Source organism: Lissotriton vulgaris, chromosome 9 (assembly GCF_964263255.1).
Source record: "Lissotriton vulgaris chromosome 9, aLisVul1.2, whole genome shotgun sequence".
Classification (NCBI taxonomy): Eukaryota; Metazoa; Chordata; class Amphibia; order Caudata; family Salamandridae; genus Lissotriton; species Lissotriton vulgaris.
Genome location: NC_141697.1, coordinates 273,768,151 through 273,786,281, shown reverse-complemented (window position 1 = coordinate 273,786,281; position 18,131 = coordinate 273,768,151). Strand labels below are relative to the sequence as shown.

The following is an 18,131-nucleotide window of genomic DNA, read 5'->3' as shown; positions in this document are numbered from 1 at the left end:
CCTCATCTGCTCTTCCACAGGTCCAAGAAAGTTCTGAATTGGGTACCTGGGGTTGCCACATTTATGTCTGGCACAAGTTAGTGGTAGACATTTTCCCAGGGAACTCCCTAACCAAGGGGGAAAGGGTGCCAGGGCTAACCCTTACCACTTTTGCCATTTCTTAAGATGGCTGAAGTCTTCGGCCAAAGTAAACTTGGGCTCTGAGGGTTGGGTTAGGGTTGTGTATGGAGTGTGTACTTTGGTAATCCTGGTGCCCTCCTACATCGAGCCCTAAAATCCTATGATCAGTTCACCCTCACCTCAGGGGAGCCATTAGCTGCCAGGTGATAGCTGGAAGTCACTGAACGGCCTTAGAAGTTTGAGGCAAAAGGTAACTTTTTAAGAGTACCTGTTACAAAATATTTATAACAAATCCAACTTAATCAATGGATAAGGCTTGTAATAATTATTTTAAAAAGTCCAAATATGAACTTTGTAGCTGCTTGTTAAGTGGAGATGGCAAATATTACATTTAATATTGTATCTCAATGCTTTCCTATAGAGCAGGTAGCCGTGCTACAGTGAAAAGGATGTAATGATATTTTCACTGTAAGAATATGTTTAATATTAAGAGCCCCATTCACGAAGAGCCTCCGCCCTCGTGGCGGAATCTCCACATTGCGGTTTCTCCTTGCAGAGATCCCACCACGACTGCGGAGGCTCCGCCATAACAGGAGATTATATTTGCGAATTGAGCCTTAAGTCTTTACATGTACTACTTTTAAATACCATGCACTCTACCTTATGGAACTTGAAGGTAAATTATTAATATGTAAAAAGAGTTTAAGCTTGTCGCAAGGTATTAGTTTAACAGGTCAAAGGTGTAGTTTAAACCTGCACCACCAGGTTACTGGTGGAAGGCAGGCAGTCATACTTGCACTGTCACTACAGTGGATGGCAGAATGAGTGCTGCAGTTAAATTGTGGTATTTAACTTAAACTGTCCCTATGTACAAGGTGGTACCAAATACTAGGGACTTGTAGGTAAGTTAACTGTGACAATCAGGGCAATGTCAATTTCATCATGTTGAAAGGGGAAGCACAGCCACTTTACCACTGGTTAGCAGTGCACAGAGTTCTACAGCCAAGGTAAAAATCTGAGGAGATACCAAGCAAAAGACAGTATTTTCCAACATATACCACCTAAAAGATCAGAATATAGGTCACACGTTGAGTGTTTTCAGGTGGAGCAGGATCCGTTTTCTGAGGTTGGTTGGCTCCAGCTACAATGTGAAATGCTACTGGAAGAACAGAACTTTAGGCTCTCTCAAAGTTCTCATGAAAGAGATTATCCATAATAGCAGAAGAATGGCCTTCCAGATTTTGGGAGCAGTCCACGACAAAGGTGCTACTGAACTTTCTTTTTAAAATGAAGGAATTTTTAATGATGGAGAGTGTTAGAAATGGGATCCCTGGCTGGCCAAGGCTTGCGCCAAAGTCAGTCAGAGACCACCATTCCTAGTTAGGGCAAGGAAGTTACACGCCAAGATAACCCCTGCTCACCCCCTTGGTAGCGTGACACGAGCAGTAAGGCTTACCCCGGAGGTAAGCTAAGTATTTGCGCACGCAACCCCTGCTCACCCGCTGCCCGGCAAAGAGAAGCCCAGAAGCCCCGAGGGAGAGGAGCTGATGCCGCCAGGAGCCGCTGCCTCCCCCGACAGCCGGTGAGTGCAGGCGCCCCCGGGGCTGTTCCTCCGCTCGGGACGGCAGAAGAGCCCACGAGGCTCAGGGGGTAAAGTGCAATTGCGAGCCCACGAGAAGGGCTCAGAGGGCAGTTCTAGTTTGGAGCCCCGAGAGGCTCCACCCACCTACCTGATTTATGAGCCTGAGAGGCTCCCCAATGCCCCAGTTGTTCTCGTGTCCCCGGGAGGGATTCCAACGAAGGCCCACATTGTTTCCGAGCCCACGAGAGGCTCTAGGCGCAGCAGTTGTTTCGAGAGCCCACGAGGCTCCGGGGGGCACATTTGTGATTTAGAGCCCACGGGAGGCTCTTGGCTCACTTTGTTTATGTCGAGTCCACGAGGGACTCCAACGAGGGCCATAATTATTTTGCGAGCCAAGAGAGGCTTAGGGGGCATTTGTTTACTTGGAGCCTGTGAAACTCCCACGTTGGCCCCATCATTGTTGCTACAGCTGCCCAGCACTTCGTGGGCAGCTGCTACGTTTAGGCCTCCCTGACATTGCGACGCAGGGCGTCCTAGCCCCAGAGAGGCCAGTTGGCCTGGGTATAGTTATGAGTTCATGCTAATGTGATTTATGTGAAGTGTTCTTTGCTGCACCTCTGAATGTGTTTTTGATGCATCATGTGCAGTGTTCCTTACACCTCTGAATGTGTGTTTATGCATCATGTGTTTCTCCTGCACCTCTGAATGTGTTTTGATGTGTCATGTGCCTTGTTCCTTACACCTCTGAATGTTCTATGCATCATGTGTGAAGCTTCTGATTGTTATACGTTCTAAGTGCTAATTCTACCAAGTACTAAGTCTGAAAGTGCGTATTCCTGACAGTGGTCCATGTGGCCCTGTCTTGTACATATCCCCTGTAAATTCTGCCTGTGCCTGTTGGCACATTGTAAAGTGTGTGTTTCTATCTAATGTGTTTTGGTATAATACAAAGGCTATTTTTACATACACCTTGTGTGGAGTTCCTTTTGTGGGGGGCCTGGGATGTTGTTGCTGGTGGGTGCGTGCGCAAATACTTACATTGCCTCCGGGGTAAGCCTTACTGCTCGTGTCACGCTACCAAGGGGATGAGCAGGGGTTATCTTGGCGTGTAACTTCATTGCCCTAACTAGGAATGGTGGTCTCTGACTGACTTTGGCGCAAGCCCTGGCCAGCCAGGGATCCCATTTCTAACAGAGAGTCTCCACTCTGGTGAGAAGGGGAGGCTCCTGAAATGACTAGTTTGTGTGGTAGACACCACATAGGAAGGCTAGGTTGAAAGCCAACGTGAGGCAGGAGGGAAACTCCAGGTGGTGAGACAAATTGGGAAGAAGTGCTGGAGGGGTCGTATGAAAGGTTATCTGACCAAAATATGGGGATAAGTTCAGCTGGGGAGTGAAGAGGGTTACAAGAGCTAAGCAAGAGGGAGGAAGATGAACATTTTTTATAAGTACACTTATTAGGGCGCCAAGTAACTTTATGATATTTTTGTAGCATAATGGGAAACGCGTGCAGTTTTTGGCTCAGATCACCTTAAAAGCTTGAACAATTAGAGGCAAGGTTGTCAACAAAATGCAGTACAGAATGCAGCAGCATGCACTAATCGCTCAATTGTGAAGAGGGAAGGCGCTACAAAACGCAGTAGTAGGCAGCACATGAAGATGCAGGTACAGCAATCTCTCAATTGGGGTGGGAGGTTTACATATTAATACTTAAAGAAGGAGGTAGATTGGTTGCACTAAGGGAAGTTAGGTACCTCTTTAATGTGTTGATGATTGTGAACTGGTAGAAGAGGAGGTGGATATGTAGCTATGGTCATTTCATTAAATATCAGAACAGTGATGGGCTTTGCTTTCATCACCTCATGTCAATCTGCAAAAGCTGACAATAATGTAGGGTTGGCATGGAAGGAAGGATTCAGGAAATGAGGGGGCCTGTGGTGCATTCTGAAATGGCTGCTTAGGGTGGAACTGGTCTAACAGTGCACATCCAATCAATTCCCCCTATCTTGGCCGATTGTTGGCAGTTAACATCCCGCCACACAAAACGTCTGCAATGTCCTACAGAAAGTTTGGATTAATTCTGCTCTTAGACATACAGCGCATCTACATGCACATTGTTGGCGTCGGTGCTAGGGACTGCTTTGAAAACGTGTTTTTTTAGACTAGAAAAATATATTTGCTTTTAGCCAATGCTTTATTTTTTTTATATTGGGTAGGGCAAAGCAGCTCCTCCCAACAATAAAGACTTACAAAAACCATAGCAAAACAAGCACTGGCAAATGCAAAAGGTGGGCAGCCAACGCCAGGCCTATTGGCTTTGTCATACTTGTAGCTGTAGTAAGTTATTAAACCTACACTAGATCCTTTTCTCTCGATTTGAGTATATTCCTGTGTATAAACTCCATTCTCTTCTAAAAGGCTTGACTGACTAGTGTAAGCATTGTCTCTACTGATGTGACAAAACAATTTTGAATATGGCTTCTTGCGTTTCATTACTCTGAGGGTATCCTAAGACATGTATCCAATTTGTTATCTTCAGCTTCTTAGAGCCATCCCTTTTTCCTTTCAAATTCTCATAATTTCTGTGCAGCATCAAATACAATCCCCATACCCTGGTGTCTACTCTTGCCTTAGGATGAGAACTAGTTTGGTCTCGTCAGTCCCCACGACGACTAACGTCGACGTCTCCTCGACCCAGAGCCCTGGGGAGACTGGGAGCAGATTGCCGTCATGCCTCTCGACGCCGTCGTCAATGCCGTCGACGGAGAACGGCAACGCTTTTTGGCCTTCTTGACGCTGGGGAGCCCACCAGAGGCCTCAGCATGGGCAGAGGAAGTAGATCCAGCATGCCCTGACCCACCTTGACTCTGCAGCCTTCTTTCTTCCAGTCCTTGGAGCCTGATCTTCTTTCTGTCTCTCAGGGTCCTGGAGGAGAAGGTCTGGCAAATCTCACACTTCTCAGGCAGATGAGTAGAAGGGAGGCACAGGATACACACAGGGTGTGGGTCCGACTTGACCCTCTTCCTTGAGCACTCCAGGCATTTATCAAACAATGCTGGCATTTTAGACAAAAAAGAAGTGCTCAGAATACTAGAGAAGGAAGAGGGCACCAAAACACGTCGAGTGTAAATACTCACACACTTTAAAAGTGCAAAATTCTTACAATAAACCCAAAAAAGGGAGCGCTCAATGCTCCAGGGTCCTGCTAGCAGGAGCCGGAAAAAAGGAACTGAAAGTAAATGGGACCTGCTGGGCATTCTGGGATACTGAGAAAGTTCTAGAAAGTTTTCTTAAAGGCACGGTATCCCTGTTTGAGCCACTTAATGGCAGCCTATGGGGCTTGTCTGTCCTCCCTTTCCTCTCTATCATTCCAGAGGCTTTGTTGGTAAAAGGGGAAGTTTTTCTCTATGGAGAAAACTTGGCAGGCTATGCTGTTTGTGGTTTTGGTGGAATGTCTAGTTGAAGTACTGGACAGTGTAGCATGTGGATATAGGCTGCATTATCTGTCTTTAAATTCTCTCTTAAGTGTCTGTGCAGGACTGCATTTTTAGACACCTTAAGAGATTATTTTTGATTGCTCCGGGGTGCACGCTCATGAGCGGGACTATTCACTAGATTATGACTATAACAGAGATACCCCTACTACAGAACTGGAGTTACAGGACAGAAACTACTCCTATTCTCAAGACTGGCCACCAGTACAATTTCTTTCATGCAGGTTTTTATTAAACTTTCATGTTAAATTATTGTAGCTGTCAAAATGACCTCCTGGTGCGCCTCTGTACCTGATATGCCAAAACACCTTTTTGCACTATTAAGTCTGAAGTTTGACTTGCCCTTACATTATAAACTTTTAAATATATTCCAGAAGTAGTATTAACAAGTCACAAACTTCTATTTGTACAGAACTTGGGGTGTTTATGCTGGTAGATACACGGGGCCGGGAAGCTATCCTGCTGTCCCTCATTGTGTTGATTTCCCCCCCCTCTACCGCCAACCCTGTAGCACAAAGGGGACTTCTGGTTAGGTTACGTTGCAGCTCTGGTGTGGTGAGACTGAGCAGGCAGACACACTTTTTTTTTTCTTTCCCCAGGAGCGGATGACCGAATCGAAGAGGCCACCTGAGGCCATATTTCAGAATCTGTTATTTCTGCTTCGCCGAAGCTCTGGCCCACTTATCAATCAATTAAACAGGTCTTGTTAAGTGCAGCTAATTGACCATGAGGGCATCCAAGCACTGAGGATTCTTGCTGTGGAGGCTCAGTCGAACAGCCAGGTCTTTAGTCCTTTCCTTAAGGGTTAGGTCCGGAGGTGAATAGGGAGGTTGTTCCATGCAGGGTGATTCCTGCATAGAGTGTGTTGCTGTAGTCCAGCCAGCTGGTGACTACGGCTTAGGTAATAGGACATCTGGTGTTATCCGGGAGCCATTTGAAGATCTTTCAGAATATGCGAAAAGTGATGAAACCGATGAAGGAGACTTTGCTGATCTGGTTTTCATGGTGAACTTGCTGTCCAGGATGATGCTGAGGTTGTGGGCATGGTCTGTAGGTGTGGGTGCGGGTCCTAGATCTGGGGCCACAACAAATCATTCCACTGGAAGGTGTTCCTGAAGAGCAGTACTTCTGTTTTTCCTGTGTTGAGTTTCAGGCAGTTGTTTTTCACCCAATCAGCGAAGCTCGTTGTTAGACCTGGCACCATTGGCGTGGGTCTCCCTTCCATTTTTTCGCTGTTGCCTTCTATGTTATTGCTATGTTTTGCTGGTCTAGATGCTTTGGGCACTTCGCCACTGCTGTTCAGTGACCAGGTGCAAGTACTCCCTGTTGTAAATTGCTGTAATGGATTAGTGACTCCATGATTGGCTTATTTGATTTACTTATCAGACCCTAGTACAGTGCACCATGTGTGCCCATGGCCTGTAAATCAAATACTGCTGGTGGGCTTGCAGCACTGGTTGTGCCACCCTCAGAAGCAGCTTGTAAAATATGGCCCAGGCCTACCATTGCAGAGCCTGTGTGCAGTCTGTGACTGCCATGTCGACTTGGCAAGTGCACACACAGTTCCCTTTTCAATGTTCTACATGTTGGTCACCCCTAAGGTAGGCCAGAGGGACACCTAAGGGCAGGGTGCATTGTATGTGAAAGGTAGGACATGCCCTGGTGTGTGTGGCATGTCCTGATAGTGAATAACAGCCAATGTCGTTTTTCACTATTGCAAGGCTACCTGTTCCCATAGGCCAGATTGGACAGTTTGATTATAACATCTTATAATCCTAACTGACCCAGGGAACAAGGTCTAAAAAAACGAGTTTAGTATGCCTGAACTCAGAATGTTAAAATAAATCTTTTAGTGTGGGTGATTTTTACATTCTGTGTTTGAAAATACCACTTATAGAAAGTAGGTATTTTCTTGCCTAACTAACCAGTATGATTCTGCTAGGTTTGTGTATTACATGTCTGGTTTGTGAGTGACAGGGGCCTGGAGAGGGCTTTGGCTCTCTGAGCAGTCTGAGTCAGGGCTGGGCTGAATAGGACCTCAGTTGAATAGAGAGTAGGGGGGGGGGGGAGATTTCCTTTCACTTGCCGGAGCCTACATTGAATAGAGAGTGAAGGGAGCAGATTTATTTTCAGCTACCTGGGCCAGGTCGGCTTTTAACAATGCTACCTCCACCTCCTGCCAGGAAGCTGCACCAGGGAGGACAGAACTGGTTTTGACTAGGTACAGACACACTCTGCCTTAAGAGAACAAAGGACTTAGTAGTCTAAATATTGGGTCCAAACCTTAAAACTTTAGATCACTTCTGGGACTCAAGATGAACCTTTGCCCAAGGAGAAAAACCAAGGAAGCTGAAAGAGGAGACTGCCCCAGTGCTGGTTACTGTTTGGGGTTGGCCTGCAGTGATTACTTATTGCCAAGGAAAGGATAAAAGGAACCTTGTGTGTACTTTATCATCTTAAAGATCTCCAAGGGCTTGAAGCAGAGCTTGCCTCCTGTTCTGAAGTCTCAGGGACACAAAGACATAACCACCAGCTCCTCTGAATTTCCTTGCTGGGAATTGTACCTGCAGATAGGTGCCTGCTGTTGTTTTGGGACCTGTAGAGACTGTGTCGCTGGGAGCTGGAAGTGTGACGCAACAAGGAAGAAGCGTGTTGCCAACGCAGCCGTTGCATCGTCGAAGAAGCATGTCGCCTCTGCAGCTGTTTTCGGTCGCATCGCAGAGGAAGCGTATAGCATTGCCAGAGAAGAGTGCCGCAGAGGTTGCCGTCTCGTCACTGGAGAAGAGCGTCGCAGGGCTTGTCGAGGCTCAAAAAACAACCGATTTCGTTGCACGGCTGTCGGGCATGCACACATCGTATGCAAGTTGTTGCATCGTATCAAAGACGCTATTTTGTCGAATCGCACCGGATCGGCGTCCTTATCGAATCGTAGCCGGAACCCTATAAGTAACTGACGCATCCCTTGTCTCCAGTAAGAAACAGACGCATCGCCTTCCCTGCGCTGCAGTAAGGAACAGACTCATCGCCTCCCCGAAGCAAGGGACTGACGCATCACCTTCCCAGCGACCCTATTTTTTGTTTTGCGTGACGCATCCGAGGTACTTTGGGAGTAAAGTGTTGCATTTACCATCTATATTGAACTAAGCTATTTCTACCATTTGAAAGTCACACTGTATTGTGAATTTTTGTTGTTTGGTATTGTGTTAAAACTAAATAAAGATGACTTATTTTTCAAAACTGGTGTTGTGTCCGTTTGTAGTGTTTTCACTGTGTTACTTTATGTGCTCACAAATGCTTTAGACACTGCCTCTGAGATAAGCCTATCTGCTCCTGCCAAGCTACCAAGGGGGTGATCGGGGGTTATTTTCGGAGTGTATCCCCCTTTCCCTGACTAGAAGCAAGGGTTCCTATTTGGACAAAGATGCAAACCATTGCCAACTAGAGACCCCCAGTTCTAACATTTGTTATAAACTTGTTGAAGTTGGCCCTAGTGGTGGAGGGCTCTACTGACAGCGAGAGGATGAGCTGGGTGCTGTCCTCATAGGGAACGATGTTAAGTCAATGGGTTCACATGATGTCTACCAGGTGTCTATCTAGATGGGGCTGTGGGATGAGCCTTGAGGGACGCCGCAGATGATGCTCTTGTGTTTGGAGGTGTAGGGAGGCAGGCAGATTCTCTGCGTTCTTCGATGAGGGAGTCTCCTTGAATTCCGATGTGGTAGAGTCTCTTGATAAGAGTGTAGTGGGAAAAAGTGTTGAAATCTGCTGAGAGGACAAGGATGATCCGGGCCACCATTTTGCATTGGTCTAGGAGGGCTCTGATGTTGTGTGTGGCGGCGGTGAGGGTGGTTTTGATGCTGTGGTTGCCGTGGAATCCAGACTGGGAGATGTTCAGAAGGTTGTTTTTCTCCAGGTATTTGGTGAGTTGGCGGTTGTTGGCTTTTTCGAGGACCTTGGCGGGGAAATTGTGTAGAGAGCTGGGACGAAAGTTCTTGAGTTTGCTGTAGTTGGCCAACTGTTTCTTGAGGAGGAATTTGACTTCAACGTGTTTTCATTCATCGGGGAAGGTGGCGATGGATGCATTGAAGATGGAGGTGAGTTTGTTACTGATCGACTTGCTCTCAAGGTTTAAGATGTGGTGGGAACTGGGGTCTGTTGGTGGTCCTTAGTGAATGGATTTCATGTTGGCGGTGGTGCTTTGAGTGGTGAGGTGCTTAGCAGGTGGTCGTGGTTTGCCTCTGTGGGGGGCTATGAGGCTGAGTATGTCTGCAGCGGTAGGTTGTGCCTCAAAGTTTTTGTAGATGTCTGGGGGGGGATGATGATGATGATCTCGGAGGCTGATGGGTTGGAGAACTCTTGACTATGAGGAATAGTTCTTTACTGCAGTTGGCACTGGCGTCAATGCGGTTGGCATGGGTGCTCCTTTTAGTCTTTCTCAGGAGTTGGTGGTAGTGGTTGAGCGATGCTTAATACGATGTTTGGTCTGTGGTGACTTTGCTGGTACCCCAACTTATCTACAGTTGCTTGCAGTTGCGTTATGAAGTGCTTAGTTCCGTGGTGTACCAGCTTGCCTGCTTGAATGATCTTTTTGGTTTTATGAGTTTGATGGGGGTGACTGTCAGCGCAGTCGGTGATCCAGGTGGAGAAGTTTTTGACGCCCGTTTTTAGGTTGGTTGCAGTGTGCAAATGGAACGAGTTTAGTGCGTTGTTCAATTGGCTCTCTGATACTTTGTTACAGCTTCATTGACAGGTGCTGGGTGGTTTGGTGGTGATGCGGGGAGGACCTGTGATGGTGAAGTGGATGATGGTGTGGTCTGTCCAGGTGAGTTCGATGATGCAGCTGTTTTTGACTGTCAGTGGCTGTGAAGATTGGGTTGAGTATCTGCCCTGCGATGTGCGTGGGGTTGGTGACTAGTTAAGGGAGGCCAAGGGTGTTCATGCTTTCGAGGAGGGTGGTGGTATTGGTATTGTCCGGGTTGTTAAGGTGGAAATTGACGTCTCCGAGGAAGATGTAGTGCTTAGACTCGATGGCAAGAGGGCGATGAAACCGGGGATTGGGTCACAGAAATTTGGATGGGGATCTGGAGATCTGTAGGCGAGCATGCCTCTGATGGTAGTTTTGCCATTGGTGTCGAGTTGAAAGTTGAGGTGCTCCATGTAGAGTGCAGTGTAGAGTGGTGAGGCATAGAGTGCAGTGGCATCGTGCAGTGATAAAGATTGGAGTGCAGTGGTGAAGTGTTGTGGTGCCTAGTAAAGTTTTGTGGAGTGCAGTGGCAGAGAGTAGAGTGGTATAGAGAAGAGTGGACTGGCGTAGAGTGGTGCTGAGGTGAACAGTGGTGTAAAATATAGTTGTGTAGAGTACAGTGGCATAGAGTTGAGGAGCAGCGTAGAGTTGTGAAGAGCAAAGTGGCGTAGAGAAGAGCAAAGTTGCGTGGCGTAGAGTGGCATAAAGTTCAATGGTGCAGGGATGTGGAGTGCAGGGGCACGGTGTTGAGTGCAGTGGCGTAAAGTGGTGAAGAGTAGCATGCAGGGGCGTGGAGTACAGGGTAGTGGGTCGGGAAACAAGCTACATTGATATGCATATGGGAGACAGCCTAAAAATCTAAGCAGTAACATTGAGCACTTGTACACAAAGAAAGAAGCAGCTTCAAAACCTGGAGCAGTGAATGGACACAATTACTTGAGGTCATAGGTATCAAAGGTCCATTTTGCATTCCCTAAATAGCGATATTTAGGTAATCACTATTTAGGGAATGCAAATTGGTGAGTAAGAAAATAGTGATTCCTTAATAGCAATTCCAATAAAGTTGCAATCGCAATTAGGGAATCGCTATTAGGATCTGCTACTACATTCATTTCTATGGGCATAAAGCCCCATAGGTGCGAATTGTTTTGCAGTACTTAATTTGCAATTACCTAATTGGTAATCTCAAATTAGGAATTGCAAAACCACAGGTGCGGCCCTGAAGCACCACCTCCCAAAAAATTGACACATGTTAAGTTGACACATGCCCTAGGAGTATGCGTGTGCTACATGGTACTTTAAAAAAATGCATTTTTTTTTTGCATTTTCAAAAACTTGCACATGGCTACCACCGACTTGGAGTCAATAGTAGTAGCATTTCCTAAAGGTCCAGTTTGCATTTAGGAAATTATTGGTACATGTGCTTGGGGAATCGCAAATTGGGATTCCCCATTTAAAATCTCAATTTTAGGTAATTGCAAAAAAATAATTACCTAAAATACACGGCCAAAACCTTTATTACATCTTGAAAGGCTATTTTGCATTCCTAGAGGGTCAAACTAGGTGATTCGTACCATTTGCGAATGCAAAGTAGGTTGCTACATATGGCCCTTGCAAATCAGAGGACGGTAGTAGTGGATGGAAGGGTCGCACATCAATGATCAAACATGTAAAAATGGGCCATCAAGCACACAAAGCGATCTAGACAAATCAAGAAGCAAGGAAATGTGTAGTGGTGCCACTCAGGGTAAAAAAAAACACACCACTAACTTGGGTGCAGAAAACACAGGTACCCACAAGTACCTGTGAAGTAATATGCAACAAAATATATCCCGTCACTCCTTATATTTAAATTTCAGATGTGTGACCTTATTGAGTCAGAACTAATAGAGCAGAAGTCTACTTTACCACAATAAAACACCGGAGATTTGTTCATACAAGTATTCCGCAATTTATTCTATACAAAAATTCCAATTCAGCTAAAAACATTTAAATGACCATATTTGACAGGACTGAGTACACTACAAATTCAGCCAAATGATAGAATAATGTTCCTTGAATAGTAGTGACGAGAAACAGTCCTTGTAACAGAACACGAGAACAGCCAACACATGTTTCGTCTTATAAGAGCCCATCAGGAGTCGCCTATGGATTTGCACTACGGTTACTACCCGCCTGCTATTGAATTTCCACAGTCACAAGATGTGAATTCCCTCGCAAAGACCCTATTGAATGCACTATGTGGAATTCTGTTTCCGGAAGTTTAGGACTTTCATGGTGGAATTTTGAACCTTCAGACCTTACTTGGAATCTGAAGTGACAAACTTACTGCGTGAAATTATTGGCAAACCACTGTCATCTAATAGCGCAATTACTTCTCCAGAGCCTTGAGGAAGTCACGTATGTGACGAAACACGTGTTGGCTGTTCTCCTGTTCTGTTACAAGGACTGATTCATGTCACTACTTTATTCTATCATCATTTGTCTGAATTTGTAGTGTACTCAGTCCTGTCAAATATTGTCATTTAAATGTTTTTAGCTGAATTGGAATTTTTATATAGAATAAATTGAGGATTTCTTGTATGAACAAATCTCCTGTGTTTTCCTGTGGTAAAGTAGACTTCTGCTCTATTGGTTCTGACTCAATAAGGTCACACATCTGTAATTTTAAATATCAGGAGTGCCAGGGTATATTTTGTTGTACATATGGGCCTTTGGTTCATGCTCCAGGGGAGGCCCAAACACAAGTAGAAGACAAGACGCTTGCATGCAGTGACAAATGGGAGCAAAGGAAATAAGAGTGACATTGAAGTGAACAAATGGTAAGTTATGGGGGAGCTTTAAGTCCACTGTGTAAACATGTCTCGTAGAAACCGTTCATGCGCTGTCTAGGCAAAACCTAAAAATCGCCTTAAGTTTGCGTTTTCCCCCTTACCAGTACATACTTTAAACAGTATGTTAGATGAAAACACTTTAAAATGTGCCCTAATTACCCCTGGCTGATAATTACAGTAAAGAAAGACAAAGATCTAGTTTTAAAATAAATACAGATTACTTCATATAAAGTTTTACTAAAGAATCCTGTCCGGGCCTTTGCAGAATCTTATAACTGGAACAGTTGCCTGGATTTCTTCTCTCGGGAAAGGAGGCAACCCCCCCCCCCCCCCCCCCCCCCCCCCCAATAAAAGCACAAAACAAAGGTGTCTATGGCTGCCTCCTATGTCCTGGGGAGGTTTGACTCCAAACATGTGCTGGAAACCACTCTGTGAAGGGGTTCCAGCTCCTCTTTTTTAATCATGCCAACATTTTAGAAGAAGAGGAAAGTGGGCGATTTTAAAAATGTGTTCTGGAACTGTATTTCCCCCATTGACTTCTATTGAAGCAAAGGTGATTTCAGGTGGGAGACAGCCAAAAGAAATACATTTTTGGCTTAAAAAAATCAGGACTCTCCTGTCTGAATCAGGTCTGTGGGCCAGTGGCGTAACGAAACTTGAGAGGGGGCCCCCCTGCAAAGTACATTCTCCGCATCAGTTAAGAGCTCTCAGGCCAGCGGCCCGCCATATACTGCATGGGCTCACCCCAGCCATAAAAGGATTCTGGTTCCTCCACTGGTCACATTCTCCCTTTCATCGAGAGATTTACGTACATCCGCAAATACTGCTGCTGCGCCCTCCAGCAAAGTTACATAACGCTGCCTCCAGCCTTCCCATCAGACACATCCTCCAACTTGATGACCCACCTTCAAGCGAAGCCCGCTCAGTTGACCACCTCCAAACACAGACCACTGCCATCGTGCCTGCTACTAACGCATCCATTACACTCTACTCTCACCCCTACAAAACCTGCAGTTATGTTTTTCTGCCCACCTTTAAAACCACCCCTCAGATGTCACTGTGAACCTGTGACCGCAGCCTACTGCTCCCATGTCCACCACCAACAGAAAGACTGATGGCTGGTCCCCATCTAACCACTGCCTACCAGTAAAGACAGAGCCTTTCAACTGCTGGGCTCCCTAATCCCACTGTAGTAGTTTAAAACATGTTAAACAATATCTTCAACTGACCACCCAAAAACCGTTCTTCCTGCTAGCCTCTACTGCATCAAAGCTACTTTTCATCCTCTGCATGATACACACCATAATATTAAATGTACAAAGGGTCCGATTTTTGTTTCCTCACACCTACATTAATTTACACTATGTACCCCACTAAACCATACCTCCTGTCAAAGGCAAACCTGATCCCATGTGTAGCACTAGTCAGCAAGTACCCCAAGGACAAACACCAGAGAGCATAGCGATTCATGTATTTAAACCTACTGTGACAACATAGCATTTACCCACCCACTGTCAGCCCAGAGAAGTCTGCAACCGCACAGTAGCCATCAATACTGGCAACATCTAAAGCACATTTCCACTTCCTTTCAATGGCAGCTCCGGATACATATACCTATGACTTCTGGGCGGCATCTACCACAGATCACAGCATTCTTTGTCTCCCTAAGACTACCCGAATGCTGTCGCTGAACGCTTCTATTCCCCCTACCTTAATAATAACTAATGGAGGCTAATTAAAAAAAGCTATAGTATTTTATTATGCAAATAGCGTATCAAGCACTTGCTGCCCGCAGTCCTCACCAGATCCACATGTATCCATATTCTGCTCTCACACCATCCTGTCAACCCTATTATTATCTGGAGATGTTTTTTATCACTTCCGTGAACTGGGAAAAGCAATACCTTGGACAAAAAGTCCCTTTAAAACCCTTTCTACTTATACAGACTAGCCAAGCACTTACTTGTTTTACTAACTGTTGTTATAAAGCAAACTGGTAGCTCATTCTAGGATTGGAATTACTGCTTAGAAGTGTGGACGTTAATACTGAGACGTAGGATGATTTTGTACAGGTCTGCCAGACACTCATCCTTCCCTACATGCGCAAAAAATGCGACAATACAATTTAGCTTAACAAATTGTTCAGAAATGTACCGGAAGGTAGAGAAACATCCCATATTATTTTTACAAAGAAAAAAAACGTCCACTTTATACTCAATGACATAAAAGCCTTAGCATGCACAGGTTGTCCAAATCCACGTCACCTAATTCAGGTCTGCCAAGTACCACGCATCTGGCGTTAGACTAACGGATTTCAGTGTGGTAATCTGCATCACCTCACTGAAATGCAAAATCACACATAACCGGCATTGTATCTCCTCGGGTACCAGTTCTGCTAATCAATGTTGGTGTAGTATTATTTCCATGTGCCCACCGTCTGTCTTCTGGTGCTTCTCCTGTCTCCTAAACGTGCTGTGGTAAATTTCGTTATGCTGTACGCTGCCTGTGTGGTAGTCCTGTAATGAATGTCCCTTTTCTATGCCCACAACATTTTGCCGTCTTTCCGTACTGTGTCCATGAAGTTGGGTCTTGTGAGGATTTGTTGTAGGCACGGGCGTGCCATGCACAGTCAGCCATACGATGTCAGCCGCTTCGAGTGCGACATCTGCAAGGACTGGTTTCTGACTGGACCTAGGGTCTTGAGAAGGGCACTGGAGCTCTGGAGTGGGTGATGTGACTGGGGATAACCTCCACCTCCCTGCGGGGAGTGATGTGCAAAAATGGACGCTCTGCAAGGCGGAACCCGGATCTAAGTTTCCAACACGATGATACCACAGCGCCGAAGTGCCCAATTTCATTGCTGTTTTGTTGTTTGGGGGAACGGAAATAACGATGAGTAGGTATTAAAGGAATAACATGCAGGAGTATGTTTCCAGGCTAATTCCTACTTGTTTTCTTCGAAACTTTCACATGGCGGTAATAGTTACTTTCAGCAGCAGATATACCGGAATAAAAAACAAAAATGTTAATTGTGAAGGTCCCGTAACTCCTGTGACCTAGGTGTATTGGTAACTCTTACCTGTGTCAGAGCGTTGATTTCTTCAGATGCAAGATAGATATATAGATGCACTCATTAGGGGTGTTACATTGAGTAATTGCTAAATGCATGACAATGGTTCATGAAAGAGTTACTGTACGCAGGTGACCTTGTATAAATACGGCACATTACACTCTCGGAGTGCACAGATATAACCTCCCTTCACCTAACTGCCATGAATTATTGCTCCTCTGAGGGTTAGCGCCTCCAGTCATCTGTCGTAGTTCCACCTGGTACTGTGGTCAGTCACCTCGCAGCCAACCAACGCCTGTTGGCCCTCCCCCGGTCCTCAATGCTCCCCTTTTGACTGGACTCCATCGAAAGGCATGCTCTAACAGTCTACTATATTGCCTCTCCAGTTTGGGCCTCTGCCTGCTGGTCGCAAGCCAGTGAGGTCCAATTTACACACACATAGAAGAGGCCTCAGGTTGAGGTAATTGGAATTTTTATGGTCAATTGGGTCCCCTACTATGTACCCCAACGGCTCCGTGTACGTGCTTCAAGTACATGTAATTTCCCTCCATGACCAGATATGAAGACGCAAATACATTTGCGTCCAACGTTAACATGTCCTCTTTCAGATCCACCATGAATGGGTCGATAATTCAGTTCCTAAGTATGCCGTGCCACCGTCTTTACATGGTGCACTTTCACGTTTTCCTGGCTCTAGCGAGCTAGGCCCTGATTTCTGCCATCAAGCCCTTTCTGCCTTCTGCCTCTGAAAGCTGCAGCCTGGATCTGCATCCATGACCCTTGCCTTACTCCCTGCGTGGCGAGCGGTGCCCGGCTCGGCCTGCTTGCCTATCAAGACAGTATTCAGCCTTCAAGTTATCTGCTCCGCTCCTCGAAATACATTCCTGTCTAGAGATTTAGGTAAACACCTCCCCAGCTGCAGAGCAAAGGGCCCGGCCTTTCTGTCTCCGTGCAAGTAATTCATAGCTCCCGTTACCATGGTAGGCCCATGGCCCCTCGCATTACGTGGATACGTAGACACATATGCACGCACTAGCAGTCAGTATAGAATAGCCTCTACCCGACAGACCTTTCCTTCTAGATAAAACAGTTCTCCAAACACAAGATATCAGATATGATTTGGGTTTAGGTTGTTCTGACACGCCAGACTTCTGTCTCCCCTTATAATGCTAAATGTCAAGTCCCCTTCACCCTCCAGTTCCACGTCAAGCACGCGTCATGTTGCCTGCGCGCGCATCCAGCCCAATATTTCTGCTGACACTGCAGGATTCCTCTATGAATCCACCCACTTGTGACACTTTCATGTGACGTTTCTAGGACACACCTTCGTGTACGCCCTCGTGCACGCCTTCTGTTACGCACATGTGTTCTTATCTCGTTTCTTTCAGCTGTTACGCCTTCTGTATCCATCACCATTGTATGCATTCACTATATATATTGTGCACTGTTAATAAAGCATTGTCTATCCCTTCCTAAACCTTCGTGGTAAAGGAACACGATACCATGGTTCGAACCATTCCATTACATGGAATAAAACCCTTATAAACTCAGATGCCACGGACTCTGCCTCTCATTTGATTGAGCTATTTGTTTGAACTTATACCGCATAGAAATTCAGTATACGGTAAATATTTATTTACCACAAGGTTCACCTCCGTCCAGCAGGTGTTGTGTAAATGCATCTACAGACCTTGCTCTGCAGACGAGCTGATTGCGCTGAGGGTCTATGTGCCTACCGTGGTGCAAGGAGCTGTGGCTTAACTCTAGTCTGGGAGCATCAGAGGCACCACTGCACATACAGCTTCAGGCTCGGATCTCCCCTCCTCTCACACTCCTGGCTAAATGGACGAAACATTTCAACCCAGGGCAGTTGGACCACATAGTCCTAAAACATGTTAGATCCCAGTTCCCCCACACCTCGGACAGAAGATCACTGAGGAGGCACTAGAGGGTAAGTCACTGGGTCTTACTGTGATTTTAGCACCCCAGAAACGGACTGATTACTCATAGATGAAAGCAGCTCTTTTTGGAAGGTTTAATCTGACCACAGATTAGCATTTTAAAAAACTTTGAAGGATTTCTACGCAGAGTAACCAGACATTATGGGAGGCCTTATTGGACCTTGAATGAACTGCCACTTTTAAGTGCTGGAGGAACTGTAACCTGGCACAGGCAAACCTCTTATTTCTGCAGAGAACAGCCTATGTATTTATTTTGTAGAGTTACATTAACATGTAGCTGATGGGAAACTGCTTTGCGCTTGCAAACTTGCAAATACCCCTGCCAGA

General features: G+C 45.8%; 1 protein-coding gene across 2 annotated transcripts in view; it reads left to right on the top strand.

Annotated features, from left to right (window-relative positions):
* The window catches only part of LOC147689998 (uncharacterized), a 155,883-nt gene that overhangs the window by 12,208 nt on the left and 125,544 nt on the right, over window positions 1-18,131 (top strand). The gene's annotated exons all lie outside the window — the stretch shown is intronic.